This window comes from Andrena cerasifolii, chromosome 5, assembly GCF_050908995.1.
Source record: "Andrena cerasifolii isolate SP2316 chromosome 5, iyAndCera1_principal, whole genome shotgun sequence".
In the NCBI taxonomy this organism is placed as follows: Eukaryota; Metazoa; Arthropoda; class Insecta; order Hymenoptera; family Andrenidae; genus Andrena; species Andrena cerasifolii.
This window is the reverse complement of record NC_135122.1, coordinates 6,018,268-6,040,894: the sequence shown is the minus strand read 5'-3', so window position 1 is coordinate 6,040,894 and position 22,627 is coordinate 6,018,268. Positions and strand designations below refer to the sequence as shown.

The 22,627-nt window shown below is 50.4% G+C and overlaps 1 protein-coding gene across 4 annotated transcripts in view; it reads right to left on the bottom strand.

Moving 5' to 3' along the window:
* Positions 1–22,627, bottom strand: part of LOC143369411 (kin of IRRE-like protein 3) — a 137,883-nt gene that overhangs the window by 112,971 nt on the left and 2,285 nt on the right. The gene's annotated exons all lie outside the window — the stretch shown is intronic.

Sequence of the window (22,627 nt, the reverse complement as noted above, 5' to 3'; positions counted from 1 at the left end):
CGATATTCCGATCGGACGCGGTCTGTCTTCGAACAATACGAAGCGTCGCTCGCTGCAAGGAGGCATTCTATCTGCGAGCGGATGGTTCGATATTAATTTATCGTAGCCGGCAGCGAGTGCACGGCGGTAGAAGCTGAAATGGCAATCCACGAGCCTCGGTGGAGGGAGCCGGGTCAAGCCCGTGGAACTCGTCAGCGTCAATTTCGTCGGTGACCGAATCGAGGCACGGCTGCGTGGCCAATAATTTGGAATCGCGCGAATTAAGCCGTCCAATTTCACCTGTACTCGGCCAGCAGCCATGCGCGCCCGCGCGCTCCTCGCTGCCTCCTAACGAACCGGACGCAAAAGCTACTCGCGCGTGAACGCTCATCGCAAAAGAATGGACGTGTGTCCGGCGTGGAGGAAATGCCTGGTAGCGAATATCAATTCGCGGAGAGTGGCCGTGGAGTTCTTTGCGCGCTGCGAGCCATCGAGATCGTGGGAAGGTGACGACTCGAGCCAAAGAGCTAGCCTTAGAACCAGTGGCATCCAAAAGTAGGTATGTTTTCCCTATTCGCGTCTGGACGCAGCGACAAGAACTTCGAAGTCGATTTTCTCGAAAATGAAGCGCGATATAAAAAAAAGTTACTGTTTCTTTTCGACTTATAGCAAGTAAATAAGTCGGGAAGAAGGAATACAATTTTTTTATATGGCCCTTCGTTTTCGAGAAAATCGACTTCGAATTTCTTCGCGTTGCGTCAAGATTAGGGTGGCTCTTATTTACTCTGGGTAAATTTGTTTTCAAGATTTTCTTCGGGGTACCCTCCAGAATAGTTATAAATAATTTTTAAAAAAATCCGTGTGAAAAATAAAAAGTGTTCTAGAAGCATTTAAACTTTCAAAATTTGTGGAAAAAAAGTTTCTTTTATTTTAGTTGTTCGAACTTTTTTTCGACAACCGTTTGTCGCACGAGAAAAAGTAATAAAACATAAAAGATGCTGCTTGTCCGGATCTACAACTTTTGTTTGACATATTTTCTTATTTAATCAATAACTTGAAGGATATTATATAAACTCTACTTCGCGAGCTGTTAAATAATGCTTTAAATGTTTAAGGGCCCTGGGGCACCCTTTCCCGTCATCCGATCGAGCTGAAACTTTACACGGATTTTTTTAAAATTACTTGTAACTATTCCGGAGGGTGCCCCGAAGAAACTTCAAAAGTCGAAAATAAGAGCCAGCCTAGTCCAGGAAAACCTACCTTAATGCAACAAACAAGGCGCGCGTTCAAAAATCCTGGCGCACACTTCGCGCAGCTTTTATGCAGGGCTACTGGAGCGAAGATAAACAACAGCTGTGTGGTATAAAAGGTTGTAAAAAACCTTGTTCGATAGAACGTGCCAGGGCAAAGAGGAGCGAGAACGAAGGCGCGGGAGGGCCAAAAGCGAGGCTCGTTGGGGAAATCGTGGAAAAATAGATGCCGCGGCGAGAGAAGCCGCGAAACAAGAAGACAAAGAGAGGTATATATCGGAATCTGCGTTTCCCAAGGTGCAGCAATAGCGGGCGCGCGCCCGCGCCTCAGCACTGAAGCTGATTTTTCCGCAGAGCTTGCACGAGTCCTGCCTTTTCCGCGAAGCCGCGCGCTCCGTCTCGCCGAAATTTATTCGTCTGCACAGCCCCTTAAATCACGCCCCCGCGCATCCCCGGCCACCTAGCAGTTCCGACTGCTTGGGGCAGCCACCCTGGTGGCATCCACGTGCTCCTTCGACCCCCTTTCCCTCCCTTGCCAACTGGTCGCGGCGCAGGCCCTGTTTCCCCGAGTTCTGCGGGGAACAGCGGCGCATATTTTATTTTCCAAGCCGGCTGCATTGACAATTTGCAGCGGCGTTATGTAAATGCATCGTCACGTACGCCCACCACGCGCCGCGGCACGCTCCTCTCCCTCTTGCGCGCCAAGAATAAAAGGGTGGCGAGGCGACCGCGCTGAGGAGCGGCCGGAGGAGGAGAGGCGCGAGAAAGTTTTGTCGGCGACCGATCGTCCGGAAAAATGCACATTGGAACGCTTTCACCCGCTTCCTCGCGACCGATGGATCCCGCTGCGAGGACGCGGCCCGTTCCTGACAGATCTCCCTCGCGCCACTCGCGCCTGCTTTTAGAGCGCCCGCACTCCTCGCGGTCCCCAGGATGGGGGACGATTGAAACGTTTTCAAGAGGATACTCGAGGGACACACACACACACACCGGAATCCAGCGAATTTCCCAGCGACTCTCGAACGGAAACGAACGGCTGCGCATATCAAAGCCGCGGCTGCTGCAACTTTTCCTCCAGCAGACGGCAATGTTTTTTGCGTGATCCGTATCAATTTTACGGCTCGGAGATGCATGCATAGCCTGCGCATTTGTCAGTAACCTTTCAAACAGGAGCCGCGAAGGAAACTTCGATCGGACTCGCCCGGGGTGTATGTCGGGGATAAATATGTAAAGTAAAATGGAGGGCGCAAAGCAGAGGAAATTAAAGGCGCCGAGGCGAAACGGCGAAATAAACGTTGGCGAAAAAGAAGCACGACGGGGGAGAGAGACTTGTAACGAGCGGGGGAATATGTTAATCTCGAGACCGGTGGCGCTATACATATGGAAATGACTAGCGAGCAGAGTCAGCGAGCGATGCGTCGCCCGACATTTTCTTTCAGCAGATTCCCGTGGAAAAACGGCCTGGGAGAAGCTTCTTGTCGGCAGGATTTTTCCGTGTAGCTACGCGTTTCGAAACGGCTGCCAGGCCTCCCACCCCCAAGGGGGGCGATCCCATCGAATTTCCGCGAAATGATTGTCCACGCCCCGCGCTGCCGGCGATAACGACGAATAATTAGCGACATTCGGTAATTACTAATTTGACGTATCGGCGAGCGGATCGTTTAATTAGCGCGCGGGGGGGATAATCGGGAGGCGGGGCGCTCGCTGCAAGCCGGCTGGGTGATCGCGGCGAGAGCCTTTTCAAATTTTTTTAAAAGCCTTCTCTCGTAGTCTGGCGAATAAAAGGGGGGCGGGAAGGAAGCTCCGGGCTCTCGCGACTTTCATCCGAGTGCCACGAATTATCACTGATATTCGGGAGCTGCTATATCGAAGGCGTAAAGGCGGAAACGCGGTCTCCCTCGTTGCTCAACTTTTCCGCGGAGGATGCTGGGGGCTTCCTGGCCTCTCCAAGAGACTCTTGAAACGAATCGAGTAAGTCTCGAGTAAATCGAACGCCTCGACGAGGCGGAGACAGACTCTGCGGGGAGGAGGAAGCGGGTGTTGCTGGCTGCAGCGAAGAAGAATAGCGGGGGCGGTGTATAGACGAAGACGCGTGGCAACGAGTACAGATATCGTAATTCCATTAGGGCCTGGATTCTCTGTGGCCAGTGCGACTGGCCGCTGGAACAATGTGTTTCTTTCGAACAGAGAAAGCACCGTTGGTCAGTATACACGCGTCGCGCCGCGTACAGGGCGACTCAAAGCAGCGCGCTGTTATGTTTCGTCGCAAAGAAAGCTGCAGGGCTTGAAACCGTTATTATAAAGATCTCGGGTCTTGAAAGATTTATGAAGAACCTTTATTCGGAATAACCGTTTTAAAACGACGAATCACGCCACTTAGTAAACTAATCCTTCTAGCTTCTAATAAAAACTCAAGTCGTTTGGATTAATTTGAAAAGAAATGAGCCACTGTATTTCTCGTGAAATCAGAAAGTGACGCGGTACAAGTTGCCCTTCCCTCATCGTTCTAACTCTGTAACGATCTAAGTCGATTCCACGTTGTTTGCACCACCCTCCCGCCCCCAATGTCTCAACGAGACTGAATCGTCGACTAAATCCACACATTAAGTTCTCGAGGCAAGCCCGTATCGACCGAAAAAGTTATTCCGCTATTTATGAAGTTAACAACGACACGGCCCTCGTCGAAGCTCTCCAGCGCTTCAAGTGCGCAGATTTTTGAAACGTCCCGTACACAGGGGCCGCGCGCGAGTACCTACATATATACCTGCAGGAATGAAATGGAACACGTCCGCGCACTTGGTTCGACAGGATCCACTCGCTTCGGGATAGCCGGGAGTATCGACGTCCTCGCGCGCCAGGAAAAATATCAGCCCTTTGTTTTTATACGGAGTGCCTCTAACCCCCCTTGTATCTAACCCAACACTGCTCGCCGATGCCTCTGCACATCGCCATTTCATCCCCCTCTGTAGGCAGCGTCGGGGGGTGGCCACGGTACGCGCGTGCATCGGTACCCTCTCGAATACTCCAGCCGCCTCTCTCCTCCTCGACGTCACTTTCCTTCACTTTCTTCTACCGTTCGCCGGACGGCTGGCGTGCAGGCAAGTTGGAAAACAGTGTTTCGCCGCCGGGTGTTTGGAATCGGGTGTGGATCGAGGGGTGGCGAAGAAGCCCCCGGGCTAACCGATAGCGTGTCTCCAGCGCGGTAGTTTACGGATAACGTTCGACTCGTTCTACCGCCGCTGGTCCGACGATCCATCCACTTCCGACGGCGATGATCCCGCGGCGAAATTAATACCGGCGAATCCGGCGGCGCTCTTTAAGCCGCGAGAGGGCTTTAATTAAATTTTGTTTTCGCTCTCGAGAACTTCTTCCAGCCGCGGTTTCTCTTTTTTTTTTTCGGAACCCATTAAAACTTCCCTCTCCTTTCGCTCTGCTTTTTTAATTCCCTTTCATTTGACTTTCTTCGCGGTCGCCTCCCGAGCGACCGAAGCCGAGTTGCAGCGAGAGTTACCGCGAGAGCAGCCGGGCCGAGACGTTTCCGAGGTTGAAATTAAAATGGAATCGCTCCGACGTGCCCGTGTCCCCCGACCCGTCGCTCTCACCCCCCGATGCTCGATAATCCCGAACAAATAGATCGAAACGCAACGAGGGGAAAATTCTTTTCCATGGCCTGGCCCGCTTTAATTAAATTCGCTCGCCTAACGAGGCAATTTTTCCCCGAAACTTGCGGAAAGTTGAGGGCGCTCGATTAAAAGACCCGTCATCCGTTTCGTCCACCCTCTCAGTGAAAATCCGCGAAAATATCCGCGAAATAATCGTCTCGACTGGGCTCGGCTCGTCGCGCAGCTCCTCTCGGCGAGCGGAGGATTTTAACCAAGCGTATACATAAATATATATCCCACGAATCAGAGATCTCTTTCGCGGCGGAGATATTCACGGCTGTCGATTCTCGTACTCAACCCTCGCACCCTCTGTCCTCGGATACTTCCTAGCCAGTCTTATTAATTCTCCTTAAAACAAAAAGCTGCGAACGACTGGCTGAAGCGAGCGGAAACGAGCTGCATGCGCCAGATACGTGTGCATAAATATGCACGACTAACGCACGTCCCACTCCGCCCGGTTCCCACGGAGCTAAACGATGCACCCCGAACGTCGCGTCCCTTCGACGCGTGATTTACGCCCCCGTACGTGACTTCCTGTTCATGCGATCCGTTGTCGTCGATACGACCTGCCTTCCGAGGGCCGACAAAGCGCGGCCGACAAAGTGCGCTCGACAGTCTGTAAATAACGAGATGTAATCGAAGGAGGAGAAGCTCCTCCGGGAGAAGGGGCGACCCTCTTTCGCCACGCACGCAGCAGCAGCCCTCTTGAAACCCCGCTCGCTTGTCAGAAAAACACCGATAAGACCGTTTCGTCGCCGCGGATCTCTCTTACCCTAGCTATTGTTTCGATCAACTGCATGCTTGAAGATCGAGCGAGTGTCGTGATTTTTCACGCGGCGAGAAGCGAACGAGGCCGCAAGGAATCCTTGCGACTGTAGGAGTTAGAGGGTTCGGGAACGGCCTATGCTGGGATTGGCACGTACGTGGTGCCAGAGATGGGCAAAATTTTAAATTACATAAAATTTCTAATAAAGGTTAAATAATTATTCGTCGTTCGTTCGTGAACCCGAGTTAAATTTGTTCGACACATGGCGAATAATTTGTTTAACTTTCATTCGTTACTCGAAATTTTATGCGAATAAAAATTTTGCTCATCTCGCCCGGTTAAGGGGCTATTCACAGTAAGCGGGGTTGACACTTGGGATTTTTTTATTGCGTCATTTTGGAGGCAACAGAATGTTTACTCAGTGCTACTACGCAGACTCTACTGTACGGGTTCGGAATAGATGATTCTGTGTAAGTTAAGGGGACCTTCCGGTCTAAAAGTCGGTTTTTTTATTTCAGTTTTCGAATGTTCAACCTTTTAGGAATACGTGTATAAAAGGATTTGTTGAAATTCGTAAAATTCCCGAAGTTATAGGCATTTGAATAGCGGCAAATGCATGGGCAACAACCGGCCACTCCGCGTCCACGTGAAACTTTAAACGCGTTTTTCTCGAAACAATTTTTTTAGATCGGGCGCACATTTTTCTGAAAAATTACTGGACCGATTGAGCTAAAAATTGACACACATTCAAAGTGAATGTGTACCTATAGCCGGAACTAGAATTATATCAATAGTTAATTATATCAAAGTCGAAAAAATCAAATATAAATTTTTAAACAGCTGCAATTTCGGTAACAATGTCCGGACTTGGTTACATCTAGTTCGGGCGATAACTACACTCATATAGATTAAAAAAATCTTTGGTACTTTCGTTTCAGATGACTAGGACGGCCGCAATTCGTGCGCCCGATGGGGCGGTTTTTTATGACATGACCTGTGCTTCGGCGTGTAACTTGTACAAATTTCAATATAATGCATTCCAAAAATTTGTGTTGATACTTCAACCACTACTAAATATGCGTGCAAAACCCCTGCCCTGTAGGTGCGATAGGTTTTCCAGAATTAATTTTCAAATATCCCCTTCAAAAACGAGTGTCTAGACTAGACCACCCCCTTAAGAAACGAATATCTTATTTTCATGTAAACTGCATTTGGAACTTTAAACGCGTTTTTCTCAAAACGGATTTATCGATTTATCCTTCTTCTCCAACATCCAGGGGCGGTATATACAAGCGTGCTGGATAAGCATCCAACGTGGCTTAATCTGCCATAGTGGTGTCAGAAGCTGTAGACACATTGGAACGAAACGGTCGGCTCCGATGTCTCGCGTCGCATCCTGTCCCATCCCCCGTGCTCTACGTGCATAGCACCCCCGCGTTACGACACCATAAATTTCTTAGCCCGCCCGTTAACGGAGCCCCGTGAATCACAACACACCCCTTCTCAAACTACAGCCGATGTTTTCGCGGCTTTCCATCGGGAGATTGCGAGGACCCTGCGATTTCGTAACAGCTCGAGTTCAGTGAACTCCAGTTCCGCAGGTTCGGCCGCGTTCGACCTGGGCCTGGTCATCGGCTAAAGGTGAACCGAGAGGACGCAGCCTCGAGAGCAGGTTCAAAGACTCGCGAGACAGAGAACGCGAGCGGTTCCACTTTCTCTGCGACGCATTGTTGTGCGATCCGAGGCTCGCGAAAGAAGAAACGTGATAATAACGATGGACAGTACAAAAGATCGCGTATAGAAGTCCCTGGTGGAAAGAGCGACGGCGAGCTTCGGTTAAGGTGGGTTCAGAAGCCAATTACCGAAATGCGCGCGGCCAGGCAGACGTTCGCGAAATTGCTACAAAACCAGCCTCCCCGAGAATGGGCAATTACGTAGCGTAAGGAGACGCGGAGCAGCGTTCAAGTCGCGCAGATAGAGCGGCTCGCGTAAAACGCAAATTTACGTCTCCTCCGTGTCTTCATTTGCTCATCTAATTAAGCGAATTTCGCGCGGCTTTCGGATCGTTACCGGCGCGCTGCAGCACGGAAGCTAATCCGACCAATTAGCGGCATGCCTAAATTGAATTCCGCCTCGATTCGACGGCCCGGTATTCGTCGCCCTCGGATAACCTTCGCGATCTCCTCGCACGGCTCCCAGGTCTCACCGATATCACCACCTTTTCTCAAGGCGTGCTCGTGACCCTGGCTGCCAGGTGTCACGACTAATCTACGCGCGCAGGAGTCTGGATGCAATAAATGCGAGGCAGGGAAAGTGCTCGTCGCGGATCGCCAGTTTATGGAGCACGGTCTTGTTTTACCAAGGATAACTCCGCGAGAGAGCGGCGGCAGTTTTCATTTCAGGGATATCCTACATTAAGGTTCGCTGTGAAAGTTGGAATCCAGCCGCGGTGGCACGGTAATGCTGTCATCCGCTGAGCGGCGAGGAGGCCATCGCAAAGTTTCGGAATGAAAAGCTCGGGCGGATGATAAGGTCCGCGACGAGGGGCGTCTTCGGGCGATCTAACGTCCTCTTATCGACTCTCCCCTTCGTACACGTAACAGCTAATTAATATCCCGTGGGTCAGCGGTATCGATCCCAAACGCTGCGAGGGCGATCGCGCCCCAGCCCCAAGACTTGTTAATCCGATCCTCGGGATCGTGGAACTTTCCGAGCACCGGGTACCAAGCGTTTGTACAAGGAGGCCCGCGACAATGCTGATTTACACCCCACGGGAAATGAACCGTTTGAGGGAGGATAGGGAAACGCGGGCGAGACGACGAGATTACTTGGCGGCCAAGTTTCGATTGTTCTTGCCTAACAGTGTATTCCGTGGAATCCCCGAGCTGTCGCGCCGACCAAGAGAAACCAAAGTTGCCCCTCGGCAGGAACGCAAGATTTCACGAGCGGCCCGCCCGCAGCCGGCGAAAGGAAATTCGGAGATAAAGATGCTCCGTGCACGCGGCCCGGGTATTACCAGCTCAAATAGCCTGACTATCGATTCAACACTCCCCGCGACGGAAAAGATGACATTATCCTTCCGATGGGAATAAAAATCGATGGGACCTTGAGTCACCCCCGACGATATATCCCCGAATGGTAACGGTAATTCCCTCGCGAGCCTTTTAATTCAATTACAGGCGAACGACCCGGGATATCGTCCTTGGAGCGGGATCGCGTTCTGCATTCGGCAAGAGGAACGCTCCATTCGAACGAAGGAAACGGCGGTGGGTGGCCCGGCTTTCGCGGATCTCTTTCGTATTACGTAGCTGTAACCCCAACGAGCCTCTGCGGGAGCAATTTTCCCGTCAGCGGAATCGAGGAAAAAACCGGGCCACTGGAACGATTCCCGATTGATTCCCCACGACGGCGCGCGCTCTCTGCTCGCCGACGATCTTCCCAGTTTTCCCTCGTTTCGGCCCGGAAAGCCAGCCGTGATCCGCTTATCAGTAAACGAGGCACCGTTGTTAATCTCGCGGTCCGACGTCTCTCGCTGCTGCTCCCTCGAAATTAAGGGGACAAGCGCGGTGACATTTATCTTCCCGGCCATTGTCCCTCGTATGACTGGAAAACTCTTGCAGACCTCCTTTTTCCCCCGGTCTCGTTGTCCCTCCCCGGGAACTCGATAACAAGACCGTTCGCCGAGAGCAAATATCGATCAACCGACGTGAACGCGTAATTGCCGCTATCCACCGCGAACCGATGGAAATTTACATAACACTCGGCGCCAGTGATTGGGCCACTGGGACATCAGATTTTATGGAGCCCGTGGGGGTGGACGCGCGCCTGCACGCCCGCCCTTCCGCCCCTTTGAAAATTCTATTAGCTCGGAGCACACGGGGCGCCGCCTTTCCGACATCGAAATTTCACACGGGCCACGGCCGAGATACAGGGAGCAGCTTTATCATTTTAAATGTGTCCCTGTCTCAGAGACCGGCTTGCAAGTAAAAGCAGCGAGCCCCGACTCTGTACACGCGAGGAACACGAATTCGGAGAGTGGATCAAGAGTATGGTGGGAAGTTTATGCAGTGGCGTAGCCGCGGGATTTAAAGTTCTCGCCAGGAGGTTGCGGCACGTTCTGTCATAGTTTATGCCTCTATATGCGCCCTGTTCCCGTTCCAGGGCTGCAACAGCTGCACCGGCCTGCGCCGTGTCACCGGGAATTACGACAATTTTGAAAAACTGTGTCTGCATGTTTACGCGACCGCCATACCGGCTCCGAGCATCCAGCCTCCAGCTTCGCCTCTGTTCCCGATGCAGATGCCCCGCGGTCGCGAGCTCGCGGAAACGTAATCCTCCTTCCGCGGAATTTTAAACCGCGCCGTGATCTACGAGCTCGTCGAGATCGGCAGGGCCTTCCGCGTTTCTCCGCAATGCCGCGTCATGGAGGACAGTCGACTCGAATGCGAGCGTAACTCGTCGAGCTCCCACCCCGACCTGCTCGATTGCCGCTCGATTGCGGCGGACTTTTAATTCAGCAAAGAGAAAACTCGATCCACTTTTTAATCAACCGTACGCCAATTAACGCCGGCTGGAGGCTAGTGGAATCGAGGTCTCGTTACGCAAATTTACGGATTCAGCGGAGTTGGCACGCGCCCCACGTAAGAGTGTATACGAGATACGTGGATTAGCAATTAAGGGCAGCCTGCGTCCCGCCGAGAGCGCGCTTCTGAACTTCTGCGGCAACGTTCTCGCGAGACGAGAGAACACCAGGACCCGCGAGTCTCGGCTACTCGGAATAAAGAATTCTGCTGGACGAACTTCTACGCGATCCAAGTATATCCCCTTCGAAAAGCTTCGGAATTTCAAAGATTTCCAATAGGCCAGGGGCCGCGGCGCCGTGATTTATAATTCCGAACGCGCGATAGAATTATTAATGCGAAAAGTTCCGGAGAATCGGGTGTCGTTCGTCCTCTGGAAATCAGAGGGAACGTGCGGGAGCACTATGGAACGAGCGAGGGACGCGCTACCCCCGTCAGCGTCGGGTGGATCGTAAGGAGCACGTGGTGGTCCCCGCGTGAACTTTACAACGAAATAAGGAAAGTTCATCGACAGCGGCACCTCGTGGGTCCCTGTGTAAATGCAACGGAGCTGCCCAGAGACGAAGGTAGGAGAGACCCTTCCAAGGGAAGTGAAAAATGCCAGCTGGACGTGGAAGCTGATTAACACAAGAAACCCTTAGAAACAGATGCCTCCGCGGTCCAGCCTGGAAGGGGAAACGGCCAAGTGAATCTTGGAAGAACGGAGCACTCAGCTTGCGAAACAGAATACGCGTTTATTTTCTCCAAGTAAAAGCCCAGGGGCAGCTGCTCTCTCCGTGGAATCGCCGAGCAAAAGGAACGCGAGACGCGGCGGAGATCGCAAAGGGAATTCAAGAAGGGACGCGTTAATTAACGCGGTAATAAAGTTTTTAGCGTTCATGAGCGGACCGATCGCGGCCAGGCTAGTCACTCCTCGGCAGTCCCTCCCGTTCACTGTTTCAGCCCGGAGGGAGTGTCCGCAAGTTCCTGGGATGTCTCAGAAATACCATCCGAGCCGTAATTTTTCCAGACAATGCGGTGATTAATTTCCCTCTAATTGGGTCGAAGCCTCCCGCGAAAACGAGCGACGGCCAGGTCCGGGGCTTTTCATCCCAGCGTCCGCGGACCGTGGGGTCCGCACAAAAGGGGTAGAATTGCGATCAGATTTTTTGCTCCGGGTCCATTCCACATTCGGCTGCCATTTTCCGCTGCGTCTTTCACCCTGCTGGCTTTCGCGCCGCTGTATCGACTCAGGCGGATAAACCGCCGCGTAACTCAACCGGCCTCGATAGCTTCGGATGTGGACATGGGATATTCGAACTCTGATAGCACGAGAATTCCTTCGAATCTGATTGATCGCTGCGATGAATGAGCGAACGGATGACAGTCGAAGCTAATCGCATTGACCGCTTAGGCTTACCGAAAAGCTACCTCCAGCTATACTCCATTAGCTTCGCCGTGTAAATATGCAGTAGGGGCTTGCAGCTTCTGGTACCCCGTTCCGCTTGGCCCCGGCGAAATCGATGAACCCAACGGCCTGTGAAATCGCCAGAAATTTTCAATCGCTCGTGCTCCTCGTCCCTCGAACAATTCCAGGGAGGAGAGGACTGACGATGTAGGAAGAACTCTTTCCGTGGGCCACGTTTCACGGCTCAGCTTTCTCGCCCTCCATGAACGGGGAAGCAATCAGACGCGTAACAAAGTTGTGACTGCGCCGTGCCGCGTGCACCGCTCGCGAGAACGATTTACCCGCCGCGAGAAATCGGGCGGAAATAAAACCGTGCCGAGGATATATCTCCGCGATGGCTGAGGAACAGGATGGCGCGGACACGCTCGAGTGTCCCAGTGCGCCAGTGTTCCAGTGCTCGCGCTAAAAAAGGAGCGTGCCCAGTGTCGGTTAATTGAATCCTTTCTGGTCGCTGAGAGCGGTGGAAATTCGCGCGCCCGCCGCGTGTTTGCCGAGCTCTGCAAATCGAGCGGCTGCAACGACGTTTTATCGCGGGGAGAGTCGGACCAGCGGGGGGCGGTAACTTTTGTCGCTGGCCGCGAGCACCGTTCTGTTTGTTTGGCGGACCGTTTACCCGCGGTCCGATCTTTGTATGCCCGGGAATTTCATTTATTCCGTTCGAAAAAATCGCAGGTGGCCCTCGCCTCGGTGGCCGTCGCCGGAATAAAATAATTCGCGGGGGCAATATTTTTTCGGGGCCGGTGTTTTCCTTTCGTGCCGCGGCAAAAATGGATCGGAAAGCGTGCGGAGCTGCGCGGGGCCGTTCGTTGACCGCGGACGATCAATCGGGGCCGGCGATATCGTTGCTCGGTAGCTCGGGAAACGCGAGCCACCGCGCGCTCCCTCGATTATCGGAACGTCTGTTTTCCGAGCGAACGATTATCCGAGGCAAACGACGCGTTCGGAACACGTGTTCGCGCTGGCGCCTACCACGCATCCATGCACGGGGACACGAGCATTGTGCGCCCATTCACTGCCTCGCAACTCGGGGATAAACTGACTGGCTAATGATCGCCGGCCCAGCCACATCCAGATTCGCCCGATTTTCTCCTCTCTGCCAGCTATGTATTTAGTATTTAGCATTTAGCTTTGCGTACCGCTTCCGACGCAGCCGCAACGAGAACCTCTTAATTCTCTGCTCGTTCAATCAGGCTGGTTAAGGGGGGGGCTATACTTTGCGCAACGATGAAACAAGCCATTTTTGGGGAATTTTTTTTTGCAGAAATGGAGCGAATCATTTTGAAGCTTTTTATGGCTTTATATTTACCATTTGAAGATGCGAAAACAAATTTTTGTTGGTAAAAATATGTATTTTACATATTCGATGGTTGTCTAGAATCATAATACGTAAAATATTCTTATTATTTATGAAATTATATCATCGATGAACCTTAAGAACAATAAAAAAAAGTCGAAAGTTCACGAAATTGAAGAGCTTAGGGAAAAAGTACCATTTTTGAGGAATTTTTTTTTATCGTACTTTCTCTCTTAAGGGGTATTGCACAGTCAGATGTTTTTAGATATTTAACGTGTTACAATCGCCCCTCTGTTACTGTCGTCCCCGGTCTACCCTACGAGAAGTGAGCACCGCGTCCCCATTCCTAACTTCCCTCGCTAAATTCTCCGGCTCTTTTTCCTATGTTGCACCTCATTTCTATAATCTCCTACCTGATGCTGTCTGCTCACTTCCTACTCTACCTTCTTTCAAACGTGCCACCTACGCAATCACCCTGACCTCGATCATCCTTCTTTCCCATCAGTGCCGACCTATGTACTGTGTTCCGTAGTCGTTACTTCGCGCAATCCGGTATGGACCGCGAGATGCGACTGCCGAGCCCACTTCTACAATCCCCGTTCCGATTTTGCAGCCGTCACGCGCAAAACAACACGGCCGTTTATCAGAAGGACTCAGCGACATCGAGCATCAGCGACGCGCGGAGCTGCCGGCGAACTTCTCGGGTCGTGTTCGCGCCATTAGCGGCACGCGGAAAATACGTTCCCAGGATCCCAGGATCCGATACATCCCGTCGACTGGATATTTTGCCCGGCTGTTGCGGCCGAGAGCACGTGGCGCCAGTTGGAAACTGCAGTTACAGTTTCCCCGGGCGTAAACTCGGATTCGTCGCGCGGACGCGTCCTCGGGCCGCGAAGCCCGAGGGAACGGGAATGCCGCGAGGAAAAAGGCGGGGTTAGGGGGTGAGAAAATGGAAAACAAAGTATGCGATCGAAATGTTTTTCACGCGGGGGCGAAGCTTTAGTCGCAGCGGGACGGGGAACTAGGAGTTACGGTCGACCCTCGCGCCGACGTCGCGACGGCTTCTGATTCGCTACCCTGCCGTTCCGTGCGTAGCTCTCTGCGCCCGGAGCTCCGTTCCTCGTCGTAAAACCGCGCTGCGCGTAAAAAAAGCACCGCTATGGGAAACTATTTTACGACGCATCCATTTGAATTTATTCAGTGTAAAGACATTTATCGCCGCTGTGTTGTCGGGGTGGCACGCAAACGCGGGCTATTACCGAGGTTCGCGATGGGAGGCGCGCGCCACAACGCTCATGCGGCACGCGTCGGAGATTAAACGTACGCTTTCGTGACGAATGGATCGACGGGTGAAACGGAAATGGTAACGGCGAAACTTAACGATGCGATGTGGGTAGCGATGACAGGAGTAGGAGTCAGGTGAAATCGGAGAGCAACGAGACGTACCTACTCAAAACACCGATAGAACACGGTTAGGCTTCGCAACAGTGTCATCGCTGCAGCATCGCCTTTACTATTGTCCTCTGTGCCATTTGTAAATATTCTGTAAATGTTCAGGGCTCTACTTAAGTGGTTAGGACACCTTGGACGAAGCAAAGTTAGGGGAGATGGTTGATACGTTAGTCTGTTTTCAATTTTTTTTATTTTTTATTTGAAATAATTCCTTAATAACAAATATGCCAAAATATACTTTGGTCCTTCCTCTTTAATATATAGTAAGCGAAAACTTGAGAAAGTACATAGAAACTGAATGAAAAAATGTTACTTGGACGATCAATTTGGAGGTATCAAAACTATTTACTGTTTCTCCATATAAACGAAAACGGTTAAAAACAATTGTTAACGTCAAGGTACGCAGACTTACGCTGAATCGTAGTAAAGAAATGAATAACAAACTTCACATATCTCGCTCAAATGGAGCTATATATATACGGTGTCGAGATAATTCGTCTGTATCAATTAGCCCCGGTCTCCTCTATAGTAATTTTCAGTAATTTGTTTGAGGGAGATAATTAAATAAATGGAATATTCGATATGAAGCCTCTTATTCTACGACTCTCGATGAAAAATACCACTTTTTCACTCGAACCATAGATCGTTCCCAAACGCCGAATGTCTACAATAATAATTAGGGTAATTGTCGGAGAGATGCTGCACTGGGAGAGGCGCTGTATCGGAAGGTACCTAAGTCGACTAAAATGATGCTTTTAATGTTAAAAATACAAAAAGAGTGTCTGAAAATAGATACCGCGATATCTCATGGCAAATTATTTATTTTTTAATGACAAATCTGATACTCCGAACATATTTGTGGGCTTTTTACTCCCTTTTCACATTTTATTATTATTTTATGTGTAATGAATGTGGAAAGAAGAAGAAAAGACAATTAAATTTAGAAAAGCAGAAATAATACCTGTATCTATTTATTTTTCCAATTTTATTGTATTTTATAACTGTATAAATTAAAAAGATGTTTCACTTTACTTTGCTTTTACTATTTATTTTTTTAAATAAAAAGTTAAAATTAACGCGTTTAAATGGAAAATTAAACGTTTTTCGAAATGCGGCACCACTCCCGCGCGGTGCGACGTCTCTCCTAAAAAATGGATGTTTTTAGCTTCAATTTTTTAAGCTCGACAAATATTAAAATTTTAATTTCCTTTAATGCTAGTAGTAGGACAAGATGTTCAACTAATAATATGTTTGATTGTGACACTCTTATTGGTCTTTAGATTTTTGGTTCTCGAGGTAAGATGTGTGCATTTTTTGTGTGCATTTTTTTTGCATGTCCTTTTAATTAAAATAATAAATAAATAAATATATGTATCCTTGCAAAAAAATTCCATTGCAAAATTCAGACACGGTGACAATTTTTGCGTAATGTGCGGCAACTGTCCCACAATTACCCTCTACCAACGCCACTTATTAACTGGGAAACGATCAAACAGTACCGTTTGCATAGCTTCGCTAGAAGGATCGTTTCACCGCGTTCGCGGAACGAAACGGACAACGCGAATCGATGCGCCAGACCTAACCCAGGCCCGACGAAAACCGCGAGAGTAATGCTGGCCGCGTAAGCCGAACAAGCCGTTTAAAGCCGCGACTCGATTAGCACGCAAGCCCGCGGATCCGTCAGTATTTTCTGGCAGCGGGATGTTCGCCGCGAGGACGTTGATCGCGGATTACAAACGGACCTCATTAATGCGGGCACGCTTCGCCATTTGCCAATCGTCGCGCCGGTGTGAACCGAGGGGTAGTAACAGGGCATCTCTCGCCTTGGCGTTTTATCTCCGAAGGCGTTCCTCGAGATTCAGGCCAATCGAATACAGGACTCTGCGCGCCCTTAGAAACTTCAACGGACACGGAACGGAATCGGTCGGAAGGCGAGGGCTGGGATTGTTCCGAGCGTGCCGAGACGAACGTAGCCAATTACTTAAAAGCTTCCAATTGTTTACGAGCAGAACAGCTTGGCCGCGGAGTTTATGGGATTCGTATCCCAACAGGTGGGTAGAGAAACGAAACACGCCAGGCCGCGACCCCTTTCAGAAAAATCATTCCGGCTCGCATTAGACTTACAAATCGCTGGTCACGCCGGATAACGCGCCGTATTCTACCCGCTTCCTCGTATAATTCAACGCGTTACCGGCTACGTACCTGTGTAATTGTTCTGGCCACTCTAGCCCGTAGAAATCTCCGTCTCGTATCGCGTGTCGCGGGAATCCAAGAGGGAAAGAATTTGAAACGCGAGAAATTTTCAAGCCAGCGGCATATCATTCCAGATATAACGAGCTTAGCGTTAATGCAGCGCGTTACGTTTCTACCCGATAGCTCTCTAGTTTCTCCCCAAGTGTCCGAACTGAAGTATATCGTTGAACGCGGCGGAGCCTACTTCGACGAATAAAATTACTTGGTACCAGGAACGCGTCGCCGCTCTGGCAACGCCAGAGCATTCCGCGGAACCTGATATTTCCAGAATCGAGTGGAGAAGAGTAGATTGAAGAGGGGAGCCCCGTCAAAGGATGTCGGCTGGGTTTGTTAAAGATCGACGAACAAAACGCGAGGCTTTCCATTAGCGGGGTAACCGAATGAGAAATTTCTCGTCCCGAAGGGTCCTGGAATTCCTCGTCTCATCGAGGGACGTCGAGGAGCCGCAAGGAATCGCGACGGGGGAAACGAGCACGAAGAGCATCGCACAGCCCGTTAAATGGAATCGTGGCGTTCCCAGAACAAAGGAAAAACTGTGCCTCTCCTGGCGGCGCGATGTTACTCCGCCGACCTACCGTTGGCTTTGTCCTTGCGCGCTCTTTCAAAGGGGATGTGACCCAGAGGCCGAAATTCACCTACGTGTTGGAACGGTGCACGCGTCCCGCAAGCCTGGCACCACGGACGACGCGACGACGTCTCCGCCAGCACGCACCGCCCCGGCTGCTTCAAGTTTAATCAAACTTTCGAAAAGACTTCCGGCGCCAGGCGCGCCCCTGCATCGCGATTCGCGGATACACTGCAAACTTCCGGCGCTGCCGCGAAATAATCCAAAGAGTCGGCAACCCCTTCTGCTCCCGCCCCGTCTTGCGATCGAATCGCCTCCACCCCTGTAGCAGACACCCCCGCGACCCCAAGCCAGAGGAGGACCCGTCTTTCGGGAAATTTAATCCTGTTTCGAATCCACCGGGAGACGCGTCTAATGCGCTACCACCCTCCCGTTTCTCCGTTACCCGGCGGTTATCGGCTTGTTTTTATCGCGACGAACACCAACTCCCGTTACATTTCCCAGACGAAATTGCACGCTATCGTGCCAGTTTTTCCTCGCAAGATTCCTCTCGACTCCTTCCACGACGGAGTCTTCCTGCGTGGGTCGCTTCAAGGACTACAGGGATGGGAACAAATGAATTTGAACGGAAGGGGCGATTTCCCAGAGGCGTGAACCAACACGGTGTTTAGAGACGCGGGGAACACAGTGGGCGAAAGTGTCTCGGAAAATCGGGAAATTCGTTTCCGTGGCAGTGCATTGTTGTTGGAAGGATAGAACAACGTATAGTAATGGGAGGCGCAACCCGAGGTGATGGAATTCCAGAATGCACGGGGCCAATGTGAAACGCGTGGACACGTCAACCGACCGCGTGTAGGTTTAATCGCGATGATCGCTTTGCAGCATGCTTCCCGTGTCTGTTACAAGTTCCCCGACGGTAATTGTAGGGTCCTTGTAGAAAACACTGCGAGTGCTAGAAACGAAAATTTTCGGGAGAGAAAAAACTTGCCTGACTTTGAATTATTCGTGGAATGTGATTTGATTTGATTGCTAAATATGGTTACGTATATAACAACCCAAATGCCTCACAAAATTTTCTATTTTTTGCATTAATATAGGTACTCCAGATTTATGGAAAAAAGAATTGTATTTGTAGAAGACACTGTGTGTGCCACCTCTTAGTTTTAGAGAAGACTGAATGTGCGATTCATTTAAATTTGCAAGCACTGTGAGTGCCAATCCTGTTTACCTGCCGCTTAATTGGCTCCTGCATTGTTTTCTACAGAAGTGGCGTCGGACGTACCTGCGCTACCATCTTTTAGCGCTAAGTATTGGGAACGTATTTACAATGGGAAATTGCATTAAAATTCTATACTATATCATTGGCACGTAGAACATTTTCCTATAAAACATCTTTTCGGCACTTACAGTGTTTTCTACGACTCTTTAATTCGTTTCAACTAAGGGCAGTGAAAGACAAACAAAAGCTCCAGATTTTACTTTCCAAAATACTGCTGAAAGAATGTTCGAGGTAACCTACAAGCCAAACAATGTCCCGTGAACAATATAAGCTAACGAAGGCGGGATTGCAGAAGTGAAACACGAGAATTCTCAACTAACAAATAACTAATAATCTCGGCTCCGCACGACTCCAGCACGAGGTAAAGCAGGTAGCCAAACTGGACTTGGGACAGATTAAAGCTAGTTGAAAACCGAGCCTAACTCCGCTTTGCGGTAACTACCTTCTCATGGCCGCCGTTTCACCACATTGTGGGCAACTTTTGCTCCATATTTCGTGGCGCGAGAGCCGATGCTCGTTAACGGCAGCACTAGCATAGGTAGGTACTATTGCGGGTTGGGAAGAAGACCGACTACCCGCAAGCTGAAATGTCACAGGGGCAAGGGGATTCGCCCGCTCGCTGCACCCAATTCCTTGCAACGAAGTCCGCCGCGTAAACGCAGAACGCGAACGAAACAAATCACGACAGCCCGCGGATATGAACAGCCGCTAACAAGGGGAGCACACCAAGTGATGGACATCGATTTTGATGAGCCCTGGCACGGTGGATCTGTGTCGAAAATAAGTAAATACGCGTCCGAGCGTTTCTGCCAATGAGCCTTAATAATAGAGATATTTACATGTAAATTATTAAACATTTCATAGCGCTCATGTAAAACACAAAAGCCATAATCTCTACTTAAAAATAAGCCGTGGAACGTTCGGTATGACACTGGCGTGGTGTGTTGTTTGCGGTCGTGAGTTCAATTCCGCCGTTGTCTATATATTTTTTTTATGCTTTATTTTTTCCACACTGTATGAACAGTGAGAAAAAAGGTAACGATAGTAACCTGGCGCCCTCGGGGGATTCCCCTCTGGAGGTGTCAGGGTGTCTTTCGATGACTTGCCTACGTTAAAAAAAACTTTAATTGTATTTATACATTTAAAAGAATTAATAATGAACGTTACTGTCGTTACATTTTTTCTCATTGTTCATACAGTGTGGAAAAAATAAAGTATAAAAAAAATATATAGACAAAGGCGGAATCGAAATCACTCCCCCCCAAAAAAAGCCTTATGTAATTTAAGGATGACTCCAAAGTAGGATTTCTTGGAAGGGTTAGCGTGGAGCGAGGGAGCTATTCCCCTTGGCCCTGTGACATTTCAGCTTGTGCGTATAAGTACGTACACTTACAAAGCTTACTTTGACTTTCCGCGTACGGTTAAATAGATGAAATTTGCAGGAAAACCTTATATCAGTTTCCTCAACCGGTATTAGTTACCTAAATTAAATTAAATTGTAATTTTACAACACTGAGTTTAATAAATAAAATACTATCTATATTGGTTTTTATTTCTGCCTTAGCCTTCAGCCGGTCCGCCAAATATTTCTCCTATTTTCGCCGGTCGGCAGGTGTAAAAACGTTGAGGAACGCTGTCTTATATAGTTTCAATTCACCGGACCCTACTTTATTTCTTCAAAAACTTTCCTGTATTTCCACGAGTCCCCCGTATCCCGAGGACCTCCGGCTCGAAGGCAGCGAGGGTCGTCGCCGACGTTAAACATTCTTCGGCATTCTCGCCGAGTTATGGGAAAACGTTCGTTAAGACGAGCAACGGGGCGTAAGAATAACTTGGGCTCAATCGAACCGTCGAACGTGGGTACACACACGGTCGCACGATCCCCCGCCGACGGATGTTTTCTGAGGACACACCAGTCGCGAGCCACGGAGTGCTCTTTTACCGTGCGGAAAGTGTGCTTTTTCGACAAAAAGAACGGATCCCGGGAAAATACGAAGGCATTCGGGGTCCCCGCGGTGGAGCGGTATCGGTGGAGGACCGCGAAGAAAATGTTTGCCGAGTCAACGGAACGTGTTTTCGCGGCGCGGAGCGGTTTCTCTGCCCCGTCGCCGCGCGGGAAGACATTAAAGCACGACCGGGGCTTGTTTAATGTTTAAACGACTCGACTCCGCTGCGATGCGCCCCGCCCGCCGCCCCTCTGTTGCTTTTAAATCTCGGGGCGAACAATTTTCGCGGCGCAGGGCCGAGGAACCCCGCGGCGGCCGTCTTCGAGAGAATCAACGCGAATCGGCAGGCGGCGGGAGAGATGGCGCGAAATAAATTTCAGGGAGGGAACAAAAAAAAAAGGGGGAAGAGAATTCGTATCCGTCGAAGCTTCCTCGGGATTCCGCGAAAAGAAAACAACACGCCGGAGGTCTGGAGGCGACTGCGAGTTTATTGGTCGACGAACCGAGCCGGTGTCAGCGCGATTCAAAATGCAATTTGCATCGGCGACGACTGGGTCGCGGAAATCGCGGGGGCGGCCTGATTAGAGCCAAGCTTTCCGCCGTTGCTCGGCCAAGGATAAAGCGGGGCCAACGGGGCGGAGGAGGGAGGGGGACAAGATGGGAAACGAGTGGAAAAAGACGAGAGGAAAAAACGGCCACGGAAAAACGGGAAAGATTTGCCTTGGCTAATTGCATGAGATATGCGATTGTTTCATGCATATTCAAGGGGTCCTCGAGCTGGAAATAGCCGATCGTGCTTCCTTCAGACTGTAGCCTACCGGGCCCTTCCACTTTTCGCGTTTGCTTTCCTTCTTCGCGAGACGTAGACGCGCCGCCGTCTTCGCCGGATGCCTCCTCGAACCAATGTAATCCAACCGCGAGCCGCCAAGTACGCTCTCGATATTAATTAAGTCCTCGATCTTGCTCTACCCGTGCGCACCCTGCTACTATCAATCCCTTCCACCCCTGCGCTGGAAACTCGCGAAACACATTTCCCCCATTTACATCCCGAGCAAATAACGTCGACGAACGATCAACGTAAATATTACCTAAGGTAGCTCGGTAACAAGAAATTCTGGGCGCTGTTGCCGCAGAAATTTACAACGCGAGGATCGAAAGAACCACCACCATTTTTCACGCCCAAAGTTTTCGTTGTTCCTCGATAAGTTGTAAAATAAAATTCCCATTTCGTAACAAATCCGTTCAACTACATTGCAATAATTTGTTACTGTCGAAAGTTCGAAAATCTTGCAAGGAAGAGTAGCTTCGCGTTAAAGATTGGCGTAAAATACGTCGCAAGGTGTCTCGGATTATTCGGAATACTTCATCGCTTCTCGACTATGGCAAATGGAGAGAGAGAAAAAAAGAACGGTGATTTCGTATTCAGGAGAAATATTGGAGGATTCTCCGCGAGCGGGCCGCGGTCGAACAAGCTCGCCAACTTTTAGCTCGCTTCTTCGCCGAGCGGGCCGCAATAATCGCGGATCCTCGAAGTTTCGTTAATGCGAGAACATTCCCGAGCGAAACACAATTTCGCGGGGACGGACCGAGCGCGCCTCGAAATCATTATCGAATTCTCGGTGGAAACGTTTCCGCAGCGGCGCGTCCATCCCGCGGGCTTCCTATCGGCGCGGCCGTTCCTTCGAAATATCGGCAGAATGATTGATAACGAGAAAACTGGGTTGCGGATTTATTTTTTCCTCCCATTCTTTGTTTCTGTCCCACGCTGCGGCTATTGTCCGCGCTCCCAGCCGATTGCCCCCGTTCACCGTCCCCCTGCGAACGAACCTGCACGGCCACCGTATTTCATAGGTTTTCCATCGCTGTTTGACGTGGCTCCCGCACGGGGACCATGGAGTTTCGGCTCGAATTCACCGTAGAAATATTTGTCACGGAGGCTCGCGCGTAGAGGGAATTGTAACTAATTCCAGCACAGACGGCCGCGCGCGCCCTGCAGTTCTCATAGTTGTGATTCTATCGGCAACGGATGAATGGTCCGCCCCCGAATCGTCGATGATTGATAGCGAGGGGACTGGGTTAGAGTTCCGTGCCTTTCTCCTTACCCTTTCAATTTTCGCCAGCTCTACGCGCGCGTCTGTACGCGTTGTGCCGCTC